Source organism: Macaca fascicularis, chromosome 1 (assembly GCF_037993035.2).
Source record: "Macaca fascicularis isolate 582-1 chromosome 1, T2T-MFA8v1.1".
Taxonomy (NCBI): domain Eukaryota; kingdom Metazoa; phylum Chordata; class Mammalia; order Primates; family Cercopithecidae; genus Macaca; species Macaca fascicularis.
In genome coordinates, this window is record NC_088375.1 from 113,709,969 (window position 1) to 113,731,595 (window position 21,627).

At 46.5% G+C, this 21,627-nt stretch overlaps 1 protein-coding gene across 8 annotated transcripts in view; it reads left to right on the plus strand.

Moving 5' to 3' along the window:
- The window catches only part of PDZK1 (PDZ domain containing 1), a 49,132-nt gene that overhangs the window by 7,809 nt on the left and 19,696 nt on the right, over positions 1–21,627 (plus strand). Inside the window, exons 1-3 of one of the 8 annotated variants that reach the window (XM_065532846.1) lie at positions 6,574–6,635; positions 14,280–14,488; positions 20,583–20,704. The exons of 1 other annotated variant lie outside the window; for it this stretch is intronic. The gene's annotated coding sequence lies outside the window, so the exon portion shown is untranslated. Of the gene's footprint in view, positions 1–6,573; positions 6,636–14,279; positions 14,489–18,341; positions 18,768–20,578; positions 20,705–21,627 lie in introns of those variants that run through there. 6 more of the 8 variants (XM_045383319.2, XM_065532859.1, XM_045383271.2 and 3 more) reach the window with 6 other exon arrangements.

The window sequence follows — 21,627 nt, forward strand, 5'->3', positions numbered from 1 at the left end:
TGACTCTCCCCATTGCAGGCCCCACGGCCTGCTGGATGCCACGGTGACAGGATGTGGCCTGCAACTGCAGGTCCCCCGTCCTCTTTGGCTCATCATCTCCGAGAGCTGCCTGCAAGCCACATAATGTGAGTCCCAGTGCAGGGCTCCTCGGAAAGGCACCTGTGAAGCTGTCTTTCGCTGAAGAAGTTGGGGAAACTGGTCTCCCACACTTGGCAATGGCCGTTCTTTCTCAACCTTCCCCCAGGCACCAAGAATCCCAGGCCTTGATGCCTCACTCTTCAATCAAGGATTTAACATTTACCCTCCCTGGTATTTTCAGTTGACCCAGAGGAAATTAATAGGTAGTACTTAGCAAAGGGTGCTTAGCAAAAAAATACTCGGCTGAGTGGAATTGCAGGCACGTCTACAGTTGTCTGGAGGCACAGAGGCTGCACTCTACCCTAAGGCAAACCGGATGGGGCCATCCTCATGCTGACTTGGGCTTCGGAGGAGGAAATGTACTTTCTTCAGTGGATAATAAAGACAAGCATTGGTTAGGTATGGTGGCTCATGCCTGCAATTCCAGTACTCTGGGAGGTTGAGATGGGTGGATCACTTGAGGTCAGGAGTTCAAATTCAGCCTGGCTAACATACTGAAACCCTGTCTCTACTGAAAATACAAAAATTAGCTAGACGTGGTAGAGCACACTTGGAATCCCGGTTGGGAGGCTGAGGCAGGAGGATCACTTGAACCCAGGAGGCAGAGGTTGCAGTGAGCTGAGATTGTGCCACTGCACTCCAGCCTGGGTGACAGAGCGAGACTACATTTCCAAAAAACAAGACAAGCATTGCTTTTTCCTTGGCAAGAATTCTTTTTTTTTTTTTGAAACAGAGTTTCGCTCTTTCACTCTGTTACCCAGGCTGGAGTACAGTGGCGCAACCTCGGCTCGCTGCAACCTCCACCTCCTGGGTTCAAGTGATTCTCCTGCCTCAGCCTCCCGAGTAGCTGGGACTACAGGTGCCCACCACCACGCCCAGCTCATTTTTTGTATTTTTAGTAGAGATGGGGTTTCACCATGTTGGCCAGGCTGGTCTTGAACTTCTGATCTCAAGTGATCCAACTGCCTCGGTCTCCCAAAGTGCAGGGATTACAGGTGTGAGCCACCGCGCCCGGCATCCTGTCAAGAATTCTAAGCAACAGAGAAAACAGGATGGGCACAATTAGTTTGCTCTCCAAGCTAGAATGTCAGGGGGCACTGGAACCATTCTGGGAGAAGCAATACTTTGAGGTGCAATGTCTTTTTTTTTCTGAGACAGAGTCTTGGTCTCTTGCCCAGGCTGGAGTGCAATGGCACGATCTCAGCTTATTGCAACCTCCACCTCCCAGGTTCAAGCAATTCTTCTGCCTCAGCCTCCCAAGTAGCTAGGATTACAGGCACCTGCCACCACGACTGGATTTTTTTTTTTTTTGTATTTTTAGCAGAGACAGGGTTTTGCCATTTTGGCCAGGTTGGTCTCGATCTCCTGACCTCAGGTGATCTACCTACCTTGGCCTCCCAAAATGTGGGGATTACAGGCGTGAGCCACTGCGCCTGGCAAGGATGTCTTTTTTTTTTTTTGAGACGGAGTCTCGCTTTGTTGCCCAGGATGGAATGCAGTGGTGCGATCTCGGCTCACTGCAACCTCTGCCTCCTGGGTTCAAACGATTCTTCTGCCTCAGCCTCCCTAGTAGTTGGGATTACAGGCATGCGCTGCCACGCCCGGCTAATTTTATATTTTTAGTAGAGACGGGGTTTTTCCATGTTGGCCAGGCTGATCTCGAACTCCCGACCTCAGGTGATCCACCCGCCTCAGCCTCCCAAAGTGCTGGGATTACAGGTGTGAGCCACCGCGCCCGGCCGAGGGATGTCTTTTAAATCAAGCTACAGACTTGGGCCACTAGGCTGTTCATGGTTCCTGCTTCTTTCTCACTGACCCTTTACCTCTGGATGGGATGGTCCCCAGAGGGATGAGGTCGGGCTGAGGCTGTGGCTTTGAGATCCCTGACACTTTTCTTGCTCTTCTCCTGTTCCCCATTCTGGACCGTTGGGGGCCCTTGAGGGTCTGGCTTTTTAAGGCAGAATCCAAACTGCCCAAGGACCACTGATTGTTTCTGTATCTCTTACAAAGGGGCAACCAAATATCCTTTTAACCAATACTCCAAGAGTGCCAAGACCAGACCTTGCTACATGCAGGAACCCAGAACATGGCATGTTCTTGTTCTGTGCCTTTTTCTTGTGGTGGAAAAGGGTGGTGTATTCTGACCCCTCATCTGGGAAAAGGAGGAGCAAGTGAATTACTACTCGGATATCCTTGGCAGCCAGCTTGCAAGTGTTAATAATTCACAGGTCTCCAAGGATCCTCAGGCCTCCCCTGTCCTGACACCTGGTTACTGAAAAGAACTAGAAAGCTCCGGTCAGCAGTCATGTGGGGCCAGTGTGTGCTGCAGCCAAGTGGCATTGCCGTGTCTCCAGCTTGTCACCCACACTGCTGTAAAACATTTATCTCAGTCTCGCATCTGGACCCTGGCCTAATAAATTCCTCCAAAGGTATGCAGAGTACACAGGCTGCCGCTTAAGGTGGGATGAGGCCAGAGTAACAGAGAGAGTGGAAAGGGAGCCTGTCATAAATACTGACTCTAGACAGGGAGAGAAAACCACTGGAGCTTAACATTCCAGGCTCAGAGTAAGTTAATGAGCTACTAAAAAGACAGAGTAGTAGGACATGCGTACTGGGACAATCAGACCTGAAGTTGGAGAAAAATGTGAGGATACCCATTAAACCAGGCAGACTGGTATAGTAGAAAGGGCATTGGCCATGAAAGCAAGAGCAGTGTTTTTAGCCATGTTTCTGCCTGAGGTGACTTTGGCTAAGTCACTTCACCTCTCTGAGTCTTTGTTTTATAATAAAGAAAAATTGAGATGATACAATTCAATAACAACAAAAACAACTTGATTTTTAAAATGGGCAAATTGAATAGACATTTATCTAAAGAAGATACAAATGGCCAGTAAGCACATGAAAAGATGCTCAACATCATGAATCATTAAGGAAATGCAAATCAAAACCACAATGAGATGTCACCTCAAACCCATTAAAATGGCCATCATTTAAAAAACAAACAAACCAACCAACAAAAAACAGAAAATAACAAGTGTTCGTGGGAATATGGCGAAATTGGAACCTTTCTATGTTGCTGGTGGGAAGGTAAAATGGTGCAGACACCATGGAAAACAGTATGGCAGTTCCTGAAGAAATTAAACGTATGATCCAGCAATTCCATTTCTGGGCAAATACCCAAAAGATTTGAAAACAGGGACTTGAACAAATATTTGCACATCCATTTTCACAGCAGTATGATTGACTACAGCCTAAAGGTGGTAGCAATTCATTCCGTGATGGATGAATAAATAAAATGTGGTGTATGTACACAGTGGAATATTATTCACCCTTCAAAAGGAAGGCAATTCTGACATGTGCTACAACATGAATGAACTTTGAAGACATTTGCTAAGTGAAATAAGCCAGTCACAAAAGAACAAATAGTATACTATTCCACACATAGAAGGTGCTTAGAGTAGTCAAATTTGTAGAAACAAAGTAGAAAGGTGGTTGCCAGGGGCTGGGGAGGAGGGAATAGAAAATCATGTTCAATGGCTACACAGTTTCACTGTGGGAAGATAAAAAAGTTCTGGAGATGGATGGTGGTGATGGTTGCCCAACAGTGTGAAAGTACTTAATGCCACTGAATTGTATACTCAAAATGATTACAATGGTAATTTTTTTTGTTATGAATATTTTACCACAATTTAATTTTTTTTTTTTTTGAGACAGGGTCTCGCTCTGTAGTCCAGGCTGGCATCCAGTGGCATGATCGTGGCTCACTACAGCCTTGACCTCGCAGGCTCAATCAATCCTCCTGCCTCAGTCTCCTGAGTAGCTGGGACTATAGGTGTGCACCACCACACCCAGCTAATTTTTGTATTTTCTGTAGAGGTGGGGTTTCACCATGTTGCCCAGGCTGGTCTCAAACTCCTGGACTCAAGCATTCCTCCACCTCAACCTCCCAAAGTGCTGAGATTATAGGCATGAGCCACTGTGCCCAGCCAATTTTTAAAAATTGAAGTGGAGAGATCAAAGCTTCCTGACCAGATTGCTCAGGTGTGCCACATGTAGGTTATTGGCATGCCACGATACTGATCCCTTCCACTTTTGAATAGATCATGCAGAGCTGAGCACAGCTGAAATCCTCAGGCAGGTCACTTCTAGCCTTGAAGAGCTTCTTCTTACTCCAGTATGCTATACACATATTGTAATGTTTAAAATTTCAATATAATTTAATTATTATTTATACAGAATTAGTGCATGAAACAAAAATGAATAGCTCAATAATTAATCTTAAACACCTGTGTAACCTTCACTTAGCTCAAGAATTAGAATCTTGCCAGTATACCAGAAGTTGCGGTCATGTGTTACCACCTAACCGGGAATCCCCCAAAGTTCTGCCCTATATTTGGACATTATGTAAATGCAATCCTAGTATGAAAACAAATGAACTACGGCTACTCACAGCAACATGAGTGAACCTCACAAACATCACATTGAATGAAATAAACCAGATACAAAAGGAATACACCAGGCCTGTAATCCCAGCACTTTGGGAGGCCAAGGCGGGTGGATCACTTGAGGTCAGGAGTTCGAGACCAGCCTGGCCAACATGGTGAAACCCTGTCTGTACTAAAAATACAAAAATATTAGTCAGGCATGGTGGTGGGCTCTCGTAATCCCAGCTACTCGGGAGGCGGAGGCAGGAGAATCACTTGAACTCAGGAAGCAGATGTTGCAGTGAGCCGAGATTGCACCACTGCATTTCAGCCTGGGCAACAGAGTGAGACTCCATCTCAAAAAACACAAAAAACAAAACAAAAAAAACCCCGCTATTTTTTAAAAACTATACAATAACAGCTATTTATATGTGATGAAGGTAAGTGAGGCCCAGAGAGCTAAAACTGAATTACTTTGGATCAAACACCTGGGAAACGGTGGCGTCAGAATTGAACTCAGGTGTTCTTTCTTTCTTTCTTTTTTTTTTTTTTTGAGACAGGGTCTCCCTCTGTCATTGAGGCTAGAGTGCAGTGGCATGATCACCGCTCACTGTACCTCTGCCTCTCAATCAAGTGATCCTCCCACTTCAGCCTCCAGAGTAGCTGGGACTACAGGCATGTACCACAATGCCTGGCTTTTTTTTTTTAACTTTTGTAGAGATGGGGTTTCACCATGTGGCCCGGGCTGGTCTTGAACTCTTGAGCTCAGGCAATCTGCCCGCTTCGACCTCACAAAGTGCTGGGATTACAGTGAACTCAGGTGTTCTGATCCTAAAATCCAGATTTTCCCATTCTGCCTTCTGCTTTGAAAGATATAGAGGAGGCCAAGAGGGCTTATCCCCGAGGTGGAGGAAGATAAGCTGGTATGAGGAAGCCGCTCAGTGTTTGTCATTTTAAACCGTTTATCCACTGGCTCAGGTCATGTCTTTGTTGGGGGCCAAGCCAAGGCCCAGCAAAGACAAATGGCCTTTGCAGTGTGGGTGGAAGAGGGGTGAGGTCACGCAGTCCTCGGCCTGTGGTTTGCTTTGCCTGAGTGCCGGGAGCAATCTCTTGCCCTGATTTGCAGTGTGGGCTGAGGATCCAGGTCAGTGAGAAGGCCAGTGCTAGAACTGTCTGTGGGTGCTGCTGATAGGAATCAGCTGCTGATCGCGGCTAGGGCTGGGGGCTGAGCACACCGGCACCAGCCTACTTCTTGGGCAGCAAGGCAGCAGGATAGAGGGGTTTGTAAAAATGCCTTCCACCTACCCTGCTGGGCTTGCCTGAGAGACTCTGAGTGTGGGAAGCGAAGACAATTATCGCTAGGCTGGAGAACAGAAAGAGCACCGTCAGGTGAGAAAGAGAAGAAAAAAAGAGAGGGGAGAGAGTGGATGAGAAGAAGGAAACCTGGGACATAAGAGCAAGGGCTTTGCTTGCTAAACTCCTAGGGAGCACACAAGTGAGAATCCAGGGTGGAGGGAAGCAGGATGGGTGCCCTGAACGCTTGGCCCCATTTCCTGGGGCTTACTGGCCTCCTGGGTGGGAGTGTTACAGGCTACTGCTCCTTGAGGAGGCCTCAGTGATTGAGGATGCTCCTGTATGAGTCTCGGCCCTGACCCCGGGATGGGGGACTGGAGGACCCTAACAGGATTGGGGGTTGGTTGGGTGTGACCAAGGCATCTGCCAAAGGGAGAGTACCAAGGAAAGCGGAGGCACCTCCTCTCTGGCTGTCCTTCGCCCCCTCTCTCCTCCTCGTTCTCTGGGAGTGTCTGGCGAGCAGCAGCCTCCCCGCAGGGCCAGGCAGGTGGGCCAGAGCATTTGGTTTGCTGAGGTTTGTCAGGTTTTCTAGCTCAGGGCCCAGCCAGCTGGCAGGAAGCAGGACAGAGGTCACTTGAATTCAGACCACATGTCCCTGTTAAATACATTAGCTTTTAAATCAACCTTTGTTCAAAGTCCAGCGAGTTGCAAGCCTAGTGCTCACCTGCAGAGACAGAATTCCTGAGCGAACGAACAGAGCGGCTCCTCTTCCATCTCCAGGTAAGAACTGCTCGTGTCCTTGAGGGCGCTGGCCACTGAGGCCTGAATTACCTTCTTTCTTTTCCTTTTCTCTTTCTCTTTTTCCAAGCCAGTAGCTGCCTGTCTAGGGCGGAGAAGAATCCCATGGGGAGGGAGCCAGGCCCCTTTGGCGGTGGTTGCGGGTGAGGGATGATCCACACTTTGAGATTCTTTCTGCTGGAGAGGCGCCTCACCCTTGCAGGCTAGGGTCTGCTTCACAAAGAAATTGGCAAGCCGATCTCAGAAAAAGCTTTCCCTGGGTCGTGCGGGGGTTTGATGTGCAGCCAAAGGGAATGAGACAACAGACTTCACAGGTAACCAGGCGGATACGCCCAGGACCTTCCTACTGGTACAGGGGCCTTGGGTAGCAGAGAAGACTCTTCTGGAAGCAGCCCTTAAAGGATGCAGCCTAACTTAGCTTGCCCACTTGATAATAAAAGCAGGCGTCTTTCCTCTCTGTATCACACTGCAGCACTAAGACATGAGAAAAACCAGTGAATTTCCAGGCTGGCTGAATGTTAAAGCCTACATTCCCCAGGCTCTCACCTTTGGCATTTCTAAGTCTCCAGGTCTTGTGTGAATCGAAAGATCTTTATTTGAAAACTCTCCCAGATCATTCTGATCAGTGCAGGTAGGTTTGGGAACCACTAGTAGTTTATTTCTTAAGCAGAAGAGTCATGAGACTTAAATATGACACTCACCTAAGGGTTCACTCGCTATGAAGACTCCCGGTCTGGGTTGGATCCAGCTGTGAAGATTTGGGGGTTGGCTCTGAGAAACACATTCTTCTTTATTTACTAAAATCTCTGCAATGTGTCACCAGGGCAGCTTTCAGTCTTGTACCCAGAGGGCAAGAGGGGATAGCGGGGACTGCCTCAGGCCATGATTGTCCAGTCATCTGAAGTCTGTAGCAAATTACTCAGGGTCTTTGAATTTCTGTGTTACGATAGTAATTTGTGCTTATCTTTGACTTTTGTATGTTCTTTGCACCATAGGGTGTGAAGTTGCTGGTAATGATGTCTTATATTCACAGACCACTGACTAGGCAGCTACTTCTCACCCAGGTGAAAGAACACAGGACTAGAATACAAATCATCAGAGTTTTCATTCAGTTGCTAGTGACAGGCCATTAGACAAACTACTCAGCCAACTGGAGGCTCGATTTCATTATCGATCAAGTGAAGGCCTGTCATTTTTTCCCCAAGAGTGTACTGAAAATAAAATTATAAGTACAAATGTGTGGTCAGGTAATGGCGGCTCATGCCTGTAATCCCAGCACTTTGGGAGGCCCAAGCGGGAGGATCACTTGAGGCCAGGAGTTCCAGACCAGCCTCGGCAATTAAGTGAGACCCCATCTCTACAAAAAATAATAATTAATCCTGCATGGTGGCACGTGTCTGTGGTGTCAGCTACTTGGGAGGCTGAAATGGAAGGGTTGCTTGAGCCCAGGAGGTCGAGGCTACAGTGAGCCATGATTGCACCACTGCACTCCAACCTGGGTGACAGAGTGAGACCCTGTCTCAAAAACAAAAAAAAACATGAATGTGTTAAAAACACAACTTAAGATGCCTAGATTTCAAATGTGTATATTGAAAGTCTCTATAGAATAGTAAGAAGAAACAAATTTTAGTCAGTTGGGAAACCTTGTCCTAGTCTTTTAATCTCATTGAGCCTCTGTTTGCTCACTGACAAATAAGAAGTTGAGACCAGATCATCATTAATGTCTTTTTCAGTTGGCCAAGTATAAGGTAGATCCTGGAGCCTTGAAGGGTAGCTCCTTGTCATTTGGGTATGAATTCAAATGTCACCTCCCAGGAAGGACTTTCTAAAACAGCCTCCCATCTCCACGCCACCAGTATCTCTATCATTCATAGCATGTACCATCAGAAATCATCTCATTTTGGCCAGGTGCGGTGGCTCATGTCTGTAATCCCAGCACTTTGGGAGGCCGAGGCAGGTGGATCATCTGAGGTCAGGAGTTCGAGACCAGCCTGGCCAACATGGTGAAACCCCATCTCTACTAAAAATACAAAAATTAGCCGGGCATGGTGCTGCACGTCTGTAGTCCCAACTACTTGGGAGGCTGAGGCAGGAGAATTGCTTAAACCTGGGAGGTGGAGGTTGCAGTGAGCCAAGATTGTGCCATTGCACCCCAGCCTGGGTGACAGAGTGAGACTCCATCTCGAGAAAAAAAAAAAATCATCTCTTTTACTTGTCACCTTTGCCAATGTTAAGCTTCAAGACTGCAGGGATCTTATCATTTGTGTTACTTGCTGTATTACCAGCCCCTTGAGCACTACCTGGCACAAACACATTTGCATAAATGGAATTGGTGTGGCAGGGAAGGAGCTGGAAAAATAGATGCAGATGGTGATGACTTTGATAAGGTGTTCCTCAGGAAAGGAGGTTGAAGGACTCCAATACTCTCTCAGGGCGTCTGAAGTCCAGGGTCTAATCATGTGGGAATGGGTTTTTCTGGTCACATCTTAGTGAAATGATTCTTGCATTCGTTGCATAGGGATGCGATGAGAGTGGCAAGCTGGAGCTAGACATGTTTTCCTCAAGATCTCAGCAACTTCTTTCTTTGGTCCTTCATGAGGGACTGCCCAGATTTCCTTAATCTCTTTGCCTGGTGGCTATCACGGCTAAGTGATTAAGAAAATGAGCACTGGGATTGGAAACCTGCACTCCAGATCAGACTGACTTTTACTCTCTAAGCTTCTATTTCCTCATCAGTCAAATGGGCATATTAGAATCTAGTTCCTGAAGTTACAAGGGTTAAATGAATGCACATAGTGCCTAGCACATCTTAAGTGCTTTTGAGATAATCTTCAGACAGCTTTGCTATTACATGACACCCGGAAATGAAGGAATCCAGGGAATGGCAGGAGTTTTGATAAGTAGAAAAGATAGCCCTAGCCCACTTAGCGGCAACTAGAGGAGGTCTGCTGTTGGTCTGAGGTGGTCACTGGTTTCTGAGTTGCCAAGCCTTGTTGGAGGCACAGATAGTTGGCATTCATAAAGCTACATAGAACTACGGGGTCCCACTGGGGACAGGAAACTAAATGATCCAGAAAAGCCCGTGGCTTTCCACCAGTTGTATTGAATACAAACTTGATGGTGTGAAAATACAGGAAGGGGCTGTGGTGCCTGCTCTTAAGAAAGCTTATCTTGGCTGGGCACGATGGCTCACGCCTGTAATCCCAGCACTTTGGGAGGCTGAGGAGGGTGGATCACTTGAGGTCAGGAGTTTGAGACCAGCCTGGCCAACATGGCAAAACCCTGTCTTTAATAAAAATACAAAAAGTAGCCGGGCGTGGTGGCGGGCATCTGCAATCCCAGCTTCTCAGGAGGCTGAGGCAGGAGAATTGCTTGAATCCAGGAGGCGCAGGTTGCAGTGAGCCGAGATCGCACCACTGCACTCTAGCCTGGGCCACAAGAGCGAGATTCCATTCCCCAGCCGCCCACACACACACACACACACACACACACACACACACACACACACATATAAAGCTTATCTTGCTGCGGACACACGACATGGACCCTGAAGCTCCTCTATAGTCTACTGGATTGAGTCCGGGGTGCTTCACAGTCTAACCTACTTCTTGTTTTCAACATGTAACTGTGCTCTGACCTTCCTGAACCATTTGCCATTCTGGGAATGCATCTCGTGCTGTTCCTTCTGCCTGGGATGGCTTCCTCTTCCCAGTCTGACTACACGTATTTCCAGAATACATTCTACACCTCAGGCTTGGGAGGCAGGGTAGATGGTGAAAGGAGTCCAGACTCAACTGGGTTTGAATCCAGACTCTGCTTATCCAAATAGCCAGGGAAAACCAAGTTAACTTTTCAGAGTCTCTTTTCTTTTTCCTTGTAAAATGGCCCATCAGGATTGAATCAGAACCCACAAAAAGTACCTAGGCTAATCCTAGTAGGAGCTCAATAAATACATAAAACAATAAGAAAGGCTTTGTATTTAAATATTCCAGCACCCACACCGTTGTTCAGCAGTTATGCTTCATAGCTCTCCCCACTGGACTCCGGGCTCTTTCAGGGCAGGATGGTAGCTATTCTGGGTTGAACCCTGATACCTGCCTCGCAGCAGGTATTACATAGAACTTGTTAAGTATATGAGCAATAACTGAAATTCAGAAGATGAAATGAGACCTTCAGACTGTGGTGGTCGTGGAAGGGTTCGTATATAATCTAAAATTTGAACTGAGCCTTGAAAATGGTAGGTCTTAAATTTGTTCACTTGGAAAAAATGTTTACTTAGCACTTACTGTGAATAAGTAGTCAGAAGTGGGGAAGGGATTCCAGGCAGAGCATGGGGCATGAGCAAAGGGCAGGCTCGTGTGGGTGACCGTGCATAGACCATTTGGGGCTTGCTGAGGAGCTGGGGGCCTGAGGTAGGGCTGGATTATGCTGAGCCTCAGTGCCTGAGCAAGAAGCTTGAATTTCTTTTTCTTGAGTGATTTTTTTTTTTTTTAAGAATATAGTATCATAAAACCAGGGTCAGAAAGTTTGTCTTGAGGCGGGACTCTTGTAGTAGTTTAGATATACCAAAAAAAGTGAGGGGGGTAGAAATGCAAGTTCAAAAAGTCATGTAACACAAAATGTCGATTTGGGGAAAACCTTGTCTCAGCTGACCCTCAGGATGGTTGAGCTATTTTCAGGTACTAGTTCTATCAGCAGCGTGAGGATGTCCTCCCTCTGTGGGTGCCTCTGTTTCCACACAATATTGGCTCCATCCCTCTCCCAACTCATAGAACTCTTAGATAAGCAATCCAACTGCGAAATCCTTGAACTCCAGCCCAGGGTCTTGCCATATAGGACAAAGTATTGTTTATGGTGGCTGGGGGTAGGGAAGTCCCTTGGTATCAGCAGGCCAAATGAACTTTGAGATAAGTAGATTCCATTCTTGATCATAAATGAGAAATAAAAACTACTCAGTGGGTCTGTGATCACTCTTCTCCAGATAATTCTCAGTGGAATAGATTTCATTGATTTCTCACATTTGAAATTTCTCTCTGGCTAAGACCAGTAACTATCACAATGGGAAAGTACACTAAGCAAATACATATCTTAGAGCCCTGCTTCTCCTTCTATTTTTGATATTAATTATTTGAAGTAAATACACTTGAGTATTTGAATTTCCATATGCCTTGCTTTTCAAAGGAGAAATCCAGGCAGCCTTAAATATGATCTGCATAAAAATATACGATCTGTTCTAGGTAAAATACATTTGAAGAAGGGTGAAATTGAGTTGTCTTTATCTCTTCCTTGCTAGAGACATCAGTCAGTACCAGCTCAGATACAGCAGGATATTTTCCTTATGCTGTTGGAAGGAACGGCATGTGCCAAGGCTCTGTGGCAGACTCTGAAGGAGGCCAGCCATGGCTGGTGTGAGGCATGAAGTCTTGGAGTCAGGGCTGATGGCTGTAAGGAATTCTCAGCCTGTCTATAGTTGCTGACTTAACATCGCACAGTCTCCACCAACTGTATTTTCCTAACAAAAGTCTAGTGGGTTTGTTTTCTTCTTTTTTGTTACACAGATGCACACAAGTGCTGCAAGAACAGCATTCCTCAAAGTGCACACTGTGGTCAAGCGTCCTGAGAATGCTGCTTTTTTCTTGCTGAAGTTCAGAATGTTTTATAGGCAAGCGTGGAGTTCAGTGGAAAGCAAATAATGTCTAGGTTGAATGTTGCCAGAGAGACCCTGCCGTTTCTTTTCCTTATCCCTCAATGAAACAGAAATAACTTACTCTATGGTTTCACACTAGATTATACAATCAGATACCCTTCCACAGTCAAAGTAACTAGGGTTAAACATTCCTCACCAGCAGTCCTGCTAAGTGGTTTTTTTTTTTTTTTTTTTTTGAGACGGAGTCTTGCTCTGTTGCCCAGTCTGGAGTGCAGTGGCACGATCTTGGCTCACTGCAACTTTCACCTCCTGGGTTCAAGCAATTCTCCTGTCTCAGCCTCCTGAGTAGCTGGGACCACAGGCGCATGCCACCACGTCCAGCTAATTTTTGTACTTTTAGTATAGACGGGGTTTCACCATATTGGCCAGGCTGGTCTCGAACTCCTGACCTCAGGTGATCCACCTGCCTCGGCCTCCCAAAGTGCTGGAATTACAGGCGTGAGCCACCGTGCCTGGCCCCTGCTAAGGTTTTAGGGTTTAGTGTTTTCATGGATTGCGTGTTGGTTACATAAGTGCCTTGTGGGGAGAGGCTCTGTTTTCTTCATGGTGTGATACTGACTGCATAATTGATTCCTGATTACTATTAGATAAGGTGATGGTGGGTTCGGGTGTAGATGATTATATTTATGGAATAATCCTGCCACTTCTAAGTCCCAGACCTTGGAATATGAGCAGAGATGACAGTACCTGGGCTCTTTCTTTCCTGATGGTAGTTCATTGCATCTGGCCATCGCTGGTGACAGCCCCCTTCATTCCAGCTCTGTGCTCCTTGTAAATCTAGAAATCCTCACATCCTACACTTATGGGTTTGTTTGAGATGGAGTCTTGCTCTGTTGCCCAGGCTGGAGTGAGTGGTGCAATCTCGGCTCACTATAACCTCCATCTCCCGGGTTCAAGCGATTCCTGTGCCTCAGCCTCCTGAGTAGCTGCGATTACAGGCATGCACTACCATGCCCAGCTAATTTACTTATTTATTTTATTTTATTTTTTTAAATTGAGATAGAGTTTCACTTGTTGCCCAGGCTGGAGTGTAATGTCGCGATCTTGGCTCACTGCAACCTCTGCCTCCAGGTTCAAGTGATTCTCCTGTCTCAGACTCCTGAGTAGCTGAGATTACAGATGCCCACTACCATGTCTGGCTAAATTTTGTATTTTTAATAGAGACGGTGTTTTGCCAAGTTGGCCAGGCTGGTCTCAAACTCCTGACTTCAGATGATCTGCCTGCCTTGGCCTCCCAAAGTGCTGGGATTACAGGCATGAGCCACTGCCCCTGGCCTTTAGTTTTTATTTTTTGAGGCATAGTCTCATTCTGTCACCCAGGCTGGAGTGCAGTGGTGCAATCTCAGCTCACCATAACCTCCGCCTCCCGGGTTCAAGCAATTCTCCTGCCTCAGCCTCCAGAGTAGCTGGGATTATAGGTGCCTGTCATCACACCTGGCTTTTTTTTTTTTTTTTTTTTTGTATTTTTAGTAGAGATGAGGTTTCACCACATTGGCCAGGCTGGTCTCGAACTCCTGACCTTAAGTAATTCACCCGTCTCGGACTCCCAAAGTGCTGGGATTATGGGCGTGAGCCACTGCACCCAGCCTACTCTTATGTTTTAAAAACATGTTAAGCCCCAATTTAGGGTAAAAGTTACCACTTTCCTTTTCTATTCTTGATGTATATTACTGTGAGAAAAAATAAACTTGCTGCTACAAGTTTATTATATATATATTTTTTTAACCTAAGTTTTTTCTTAGACATTTTAATTCAATTCATTGACTCTTTGTAGTGAACTAATGCTGTGGCCATTAGTTCACTGCCTTAGTTCACCGCCAGCTCGGGGGCTCCATTCTTTTTCGGTTTACATAGAATTTCTTTTAAGTTTGAAAGAGCTGTCAGTTTTTTTTTAATGGGGACATTTTATGTAAATCTAGATTTCCAGAGTCTCTTGGCATGCTGGCCTCCTCTTCTGCATGCAGTTGTCTTCTCATGAAGAGCGGCAGCTGTTCCTCCGTCCCCTCCTGGCCACCTTCACTGATTTACCTGTTTGACCCTAGAGACTGTTTTTCTGTGGTACTTTTGCTCCATATTCTCCAAGTTCCTGATTTTTGTCAACTATTTCATAGGAGAGATTGATGCTGAGGTAAGTGACCTTGTTTTCTTCTTTATCCCATTTTTTTCTACTTCTCTCCTGCCCCCAGAGAAGATCATCAAGGATCATCAAGGATCATCAAGGCTAATCCCAGTTTCCATGTTCTCCATATCATCTCTTGATATAGAAACATGCCGATCATTTCCTTAATGTTAAAAATAAAAACATCCAGGCCGGGCGCAGTGGCTCATGCCTGTAATCCCAGCACTTTGGGAGGCTGAGGCGGGTGGATCATGAGGTCAGGAGTTTGAGACCAGCCTGACCAACATGGTGAAACCCCGTTTCTACTAAAAAAAAAAAAAAAAAAAAGCTGGGCATGTTGGCACGCACCTGTAATCCCAACTACTCAGGAGGCTGAGCAGGAGAATCGCTTGAATCTGGGAGGCAGAGGTTGCAGTGAACTGAGATCGTACCACTGTACTCCAGCCTTGGTGACAGAGCGAGACTCTGTCTCAAAAAATAAAATAAAATAAAAATAAATAAATAAAGCATCCATCAATCCTGCTTTTCCCTCCAGCTGCTACTCCAACTCTCTCATTTATCTCTTCCCAAATGTATCAATATTTGTTGCCTCTGTTACTTGGTATCCACTTGCTTCTTAGTGTCTTATCAGGCCCAGACTTCCATTTTCTGAATGTCAGTGGCATTTTCTGTTTTCATTCTCTCTACCTCTTAGCATTATTTGGCATTGTTAACTATCCCATCTTAAAATTCTTCTTTTAGTTTTGATGACACTGAAATTTTGGCATTTTGATTTCTGATTATTCCTTTTTGCTCGCTCTCTCTCTCTCTCTTTCTGTCTTTTTAGTTTTTTTGGGATAGGGTCTCACTCTGTTGCCCAGATTGGAGTGCAGTGGTGTGATCTCAGCTTACTGCAACCACTGCCTCCCGGGTTCAAGTGATTCTCCTGCCTCAGCCTCCCAAGTAGCTGGGCTTACAGGTGTGTGCCTCCATACCCAGCTAATTCTTGTATTTTTAGTAGAGACAGGGCTTCACCAGTTGGCCAGGCTGGTCTTGAACTCCTGACCTCAAATGATCCACCCACCTCGGCCTCCCAAAGTACTGGGATTACAGGTGTGAGCCACCGCGTCGGCCTTTTTGTTTCATCTTCCTATCACTTAGATATAGGTATTGCACAAGGCTTTATCCTTGGCCCCCCTCCTTTTGTATTCTCATTGATGGGCTTCATGTAGTGCTGCTGTGCAGATGGTCCCAAACCCGGACTCTAGTCCAGCAGCTCCTGAGCTCTAGGTGATGTTCTGTCAAGTCCTCTAATTGAAACCTACCTCAAACTGACGTTGCCATCTCATTCCTCATGCCTACACCATCTTTTAATGGCATCACATTTCTGCCAGTCACCAAAGCATGAATTCAGTTTCCTTTGACACATTCCCTTTCCAACACACAGCCTGGGTAGGCAGTATTCCTCAGAAGGTGCTAGAGCTGCTGTAATAGAAGACCACCGAAGGTGTGGCTTAAGTAACATTTATTTTCTCACGGTTCTAGAGGCTGGAAGTCCAAGGTGTCAGCAGGTTTGTGTCCTTGGAAGCCCCTCTCCTGTCTTCTCCCTGTGTCCTCACATGGCTTTATTTTCTGTGCAAGTGCATCTCTGATGTCTTTTCCTCTTTTCGTAAGGGCGTCAGTTCTGTTGAATTAGGGTCCCACCCTCATGACCTCATTTAACCTTAGTTACTTCTTTACAGTTCCTGTCTCCAAGTACAGTCACATTGGGGATTAGGGCTTCAATGTATGAATTGGAAGTTGGGGGCAAAAATCAGTCTGTAATAGAAGAGGGGAGTTCAAGGTTTGAAGTAGGAAAGCTATCCAGGCTGCTTAGTAGAAAATACTGAGCCAGGGTCATCAGTTCAGGGAAAGTATACAGCTGGCCCTTGTGGAGAAGCAGACAGAATAAGTGAGTGGCTACAGAACTACAGCGTCCTTGCAACACCTGGACTAGGAGGAGCCCAAAGCACAGTTGTGTTCAAATTGAGCTGTGGCCTCTGAAGACTTAACTGTGCATTTGCCACTGTGTGACAGGGGAGCTTTCATGACAGCAAAACCAGAATAAAAAAACTACATGCCAGGGGAGTAAGCCGTCATTAGGAAGAGTGGCAGGAGCCTGTGGGCCCTGACACTGACTGGGTGCTGCACACCTGTTGTTCCTCCTGGACACTTGTCATGGTGAGTGTAAAGAAGTGTTTGGGACATCTGTGTTGTCACAGCTGTTCTGTCTGAGATCATCTCTGCATGGAGAAATCTGAGGGAACAAGGCTGTAGAGTTACTACAATGTCACTTAGTCCTGTCTGGAGCTCCTCCACCTCCGTCACCTTCATTCTATTCTGACGGCTGCCATGTGCGTCAGGCCCTTTATCACGTGTGAGTAGGATTTTGAGAACGGCCCCTTACCTGGCCCCTGCAGTGTGTCTTCGCTTGAATCCAGCCTACCTGCCGTTCTTGGAACCCAACTCTGATCCTGTTACTCCTCTGCTTAAAAGCCTTGAGTGGTGCCCCTTTCTGCCAAGCTAAGGCCAGATCCCTTGGGCTGATATTAATGGCCTTTATAGTCTAATTTGTCACTCATGATTTCCCTTCTATTGGCTGTCCTTCAACCACATTGGGTTTTAGCTCTTCCTTGACTACACCCAAGCTTTTCCTCTTTCTCTCTCTTTCTCTCTCTCTCTCTCCCTCTCCCTCCCTCTCCCTCTCCCTCCCTCCATCCCTCCTACTCCCCTCCCTCCCTTCCTCCTTCCCTCCTCTTTGTCTCTTTTGACAGTGTCTCACTCTGTCACCCGGGTTGGAGTGCAGTGGCACTGTCTCGGCTCATTGCAACCTCCGCTTCCTGGGTTGAAGTGATTTTCCTGCCTCAGCCTCCTCAGTAGCCGGGATTACAGCTGCCCACCACCACACCTGGCTAATTTTTGTACTTTTTTTGGTAGAGGCAGGGTTTTGCCATGTTGGCCAGGCTGATCTTGAACTCCTGACCTCAAGTGATCTGCCCACGTCTGCCTCCTCCTCCCAAAGTGTTGGGATTACAGGTGTGAGCCACCGCACCTGGCAAACTTTCCCACTTTCATAACATGGTGTCCACACTGTTCTGTGTCTAAAACGGTGTCGTCCTTCTGCACTTGTTGAAATGTCATCCATCTGTTGTTAAGGTTTAAATCAAGTCCTGCCTAATTTTTGAAGGTGTCCTTAATTTGTTTCATATTGTAGGTCTTACCTCATTTATACTCTGCTCACAATGATATTTTTCTTTCTTTCTTTTTTTTTTTTTTTTTGAGATGGAGTCTTGCTCTGTCACCAGGCTGGAGTACAGTGACGCAATCTTGGCTCATTGCAACCTCCGACTCTCTGGTTCAAGCGATTCCCTTGCTCCAACCTCTCAAATAGCTGCGACTACAGGCATGTGCCACCACACCCGGCTAATTTTTGTATTTTTAGTAGAGATGGGGTTTCACCACGTTGGCCAGGATGGTCTAGATCTCTTGATCTCATGATCTGCCCTCCTTGGCCTCTCAAAGTGCTGGGATTACAGGTGTGAGCCACCGCACCTGGCCAGTTATTTTTGTTCTAAAACTTTTTCTTAACTCTATTCAACTATAAAGTCTCTTGAGAATAGGGGTGGTGTATAACTTTATCCTGTCAACCACTTGACAGTGTTTTGCATATAAGTGAGGGGCAGATGCCTGTGGCATGAACAAATGAAATCAGGTTTGGGTAGTATATCTTCTTGATGCTGAAGTGGAAAATAGAAGGAACTATGTTCATGATCCCAAACAGATTTCACCTGCCCCAGCATGCTAACTGAAGAAGCTAATTGTTTGGGAAAGGGAAGAGATTGGTAGGGAGCAAAGAACTGTGGAGTAAATCTGGCAACCATCACTTTTTCTCCAGGGTTCACAGGATGACGGGTAGGGCCTCAGTCCTGGGTAGATTCTGCCCATAGGGTTGGAGGGGGATGAGGAACGGCCTCAGCTTTTAAGGTGTTTAGGTTTGGGAAGTTGGGAGCAATCCCCTAGACTTAATTCATAGCATAAAGAGCCCATGCGAACTGTGAAAGGTTGTTCTATCTGCTTGGTTCTATGCTCACCCAACTCAGAGCTAGAACTTGGGGAGGGAGGCACAAGGAACAGATTGCAGGTTGCGACACGCTCCTATCCTGCTGGCTGGGGCACTGATTGTGGGCACACAGGATCCCGAGGACTGCACGGTGTGACCAAGAGCTTCTCCTAATCAGGCTGCCACCTTGGCCTCGCAGGTTGGATAAAGGTGAGCCCAGGGTGGTTGTGATTAGTTCACTCAATCTCGACATTCCTCTGTGACCCATGAGGGAGGGAGTTATCCTGAGGCTGAGGGGAGACGGGAGGAGTCAGAGACAGCCTTGGGTGATTTTTAAGCTCTAGTTCCTTTGCTCTGGTTTACGTCTTTTGTTCTGCATTAGACCTGAGGTGGGGCCTAAGCATCGATTTTTCTAAATCTCTACAGGTGATTCTGAGGGGCAGCTAGGATTGAGAATCAAACTTGTAAGGTGATTGTGAGCATTAAATGAGATAATGTGCCGTAGAGAGTTTTCAAATGACATGATTTATTATTGCTAGCATCACCTGACACGGTCTACAGAGTTACACAATTTAAGCTAAACTTTTCTGCTCACTCAGATTAGACAGCTGAAGCCTTTGGGCATGGGTGGACAACTAGGACTGAGGAAATGAAGGAAGATCTTGTTATTCTGCTGACTTCACTCCTCAAGGAGTTGCCATTTATTTTCCTTCTTCAGAAGAAGAATTTACTTACCCCATGGCCCATGTTTTGTCTGGTCTCTAGCAGCTCCAGAATTGCTTTTCTTTTCTTTTTCTTTTTTCTTGAGACGGAGTCTCACTCTATCACCAGGCTGGAGTGCAGTGGCACCATCTCAGCTCACTGCAAGCTCCGCCTCCCAGGTTCAAGCGATTCTCCTGCCTCATGCGCCACCACACCCAGCTAATTTTTTTTTTTTTTTCAATTTTAATAGAGACAGGGTTTCACCATGTTGACCAGGATGGTTTTGATCTCCTGACCTCATGATCCGCTTGCCTTGGCTCCCAAAGTGCTAGAATTACAGGCGTGAGCCACTGTGCCCAGCCCAGAATTCCTTTTCTTTCTTCCTTCCTTTTTTTTTTTTTTTTTTTTGAGATGGAGTCTCACTCTGTCACCCAGGCTGGAGTGCACTGGCACGATTTCGGCTCACTGCAACCTCTGGCTCCCAGGTTCAAGCGATTCCCCTGCCCCAGCCTCCCGAGTAGTTGGGATTACAGGTGTGCACCACCATGCCCAGCTAATTTTTGTATTTTTAGTAGAGATGGGGTTTCACCATGTTTGCCAGGCTGGTCTCTAACTCCAGACCTCAGGTGATCCACCCACCTTGGCCTCCTTAAGTGCTGGGATTGCAGGTGTGAGCCACCACGCCCGGCTCAGAATTCCTTTTCAAAATAACACCTGGAAGCTTATAGGAGTTACATGAAGAGTGCTCAGGAACAGCTCCCAGGTCAGATTTCCAGCTTTCTGTGCAGAGGAGTTGGTGAGGGTGGTGCTAAGGATCTCATATATCAATTCTGTTGATGGCTGTCTGGGGACTGAGAGCCCTTGGCCTGCCTTGGGCTTGGAAGAAGTCACCTAGGTCCCACCAGCTATTTCTTTCCTATGGAAAATAGACCAGTGGCTTTAGTTCTTTCTAGTCTGCCACATCCGGAGGTCATACCACCCTCCTTTTCATGGTCATTACCAAGCCTTCCTAACTTCTAAAAGCTATCTAATGTTTCTTCTTGACTGTGGCCACATTATTCTCTTCCCTGGCAGCAATAATCTAATCATTTGGGAAAAAAGCAAAGTTAATGGTATAATTAGCTTTTTCATCAATAAAATTGGTGGAAAAAAAATCTCACTGGCTCTCACCCCCGAGTGGTTCCTGTCTGCCAGCCAGCACTTCGTTCTCGTTCCCACAGACAAACAACTTTGTTGTCAACTATTGATTTTCCCCCCAGAGCTCAGGAATGGTTCTAGCTTTCTTTCATCTCCAGTTTTTTTTTTTTTTTTTTTTTGAGACAGGGTCTCATTCTCTTGCCCAGGCTGGAGTGGAGTGTGGTGGTGTGATCTCGGCTCACAGCAACCTCTGCCTCCAGGTTCAAGCCATCCTCCCACCTAAGCCTCCCGAGTAGCTGGGACTAAAGGTGTGTACCACCATGTATTTTGGCTGTTTGACCTGGGGAACAAAGCCTGCTGGATTTAATGGACTCCAGCTTCAGATGATTGCTGCTAATGATAGTCGAGAAATCCATAGGCCTTCACTTCTTCTGTGTCTATCCACCAGAGGGGTCTGATCTCCAGATTTTCTCAGGAGGCAGAAGATGAGGTGGGGTTGAAGAAGTAGGAAAGAGTATCCTTAAATACAAAGATCCTTCCTAATTCGGCCCTGTGTTCCAGAGGCCCAGGCATCCTTATCATGGAGCAATGACAGAGTCTTGCGAAAGAGACATACCCCAGCTCTGAATTAGGGGCCAGAGTAACACCAGGATATGGCCTAGACAGAACCAGGCCTGGAGGTGGACCAGAGCCCAGCTCTCTTGGCTCCTAGATGAATCCTCTTTTTGCAAGATGGCAAAGGAAACAAATAGTTTTAGCGTCCCATGTAAGACCAGGCTTTTGAGGTTTGGGTCTGCTTTCCCCATTGGTGCAGCTGGGGGTGTAAATATTTAATCAGTCTGGCCTGGGTACATGCAGATCGATGGACACAGCGTCAATCCATTAATGGCTGTGTGGTGGGGAGCACATAGTGGCAGGAGGCAGTCGGGGGCTTGCAGCAGTAGCTGTTTCCCCACCAGTATGGTAGCATTTCCCTATTGGTATAAAGTGGCTTTGATTTTCTGGCTTCAAACAGCCAAAAAAGAAACTGACCCTGAATGCTTGAGGCTTCAGAGCCATAGGTGCAGATCTGAGCGATCACCATCTGGCTGTTTGAAAACTCCAAACAAAAATGTCAACTTGAGATTCTGCCAAGAAACAGTGATTTGTGTTTCCTTGTGTGTCAGGCTCACAGGTCTCCAGTGAGACATAGGAAAACCTTTGTCTCTTCCCCTCTCTCCAAACACAGGGC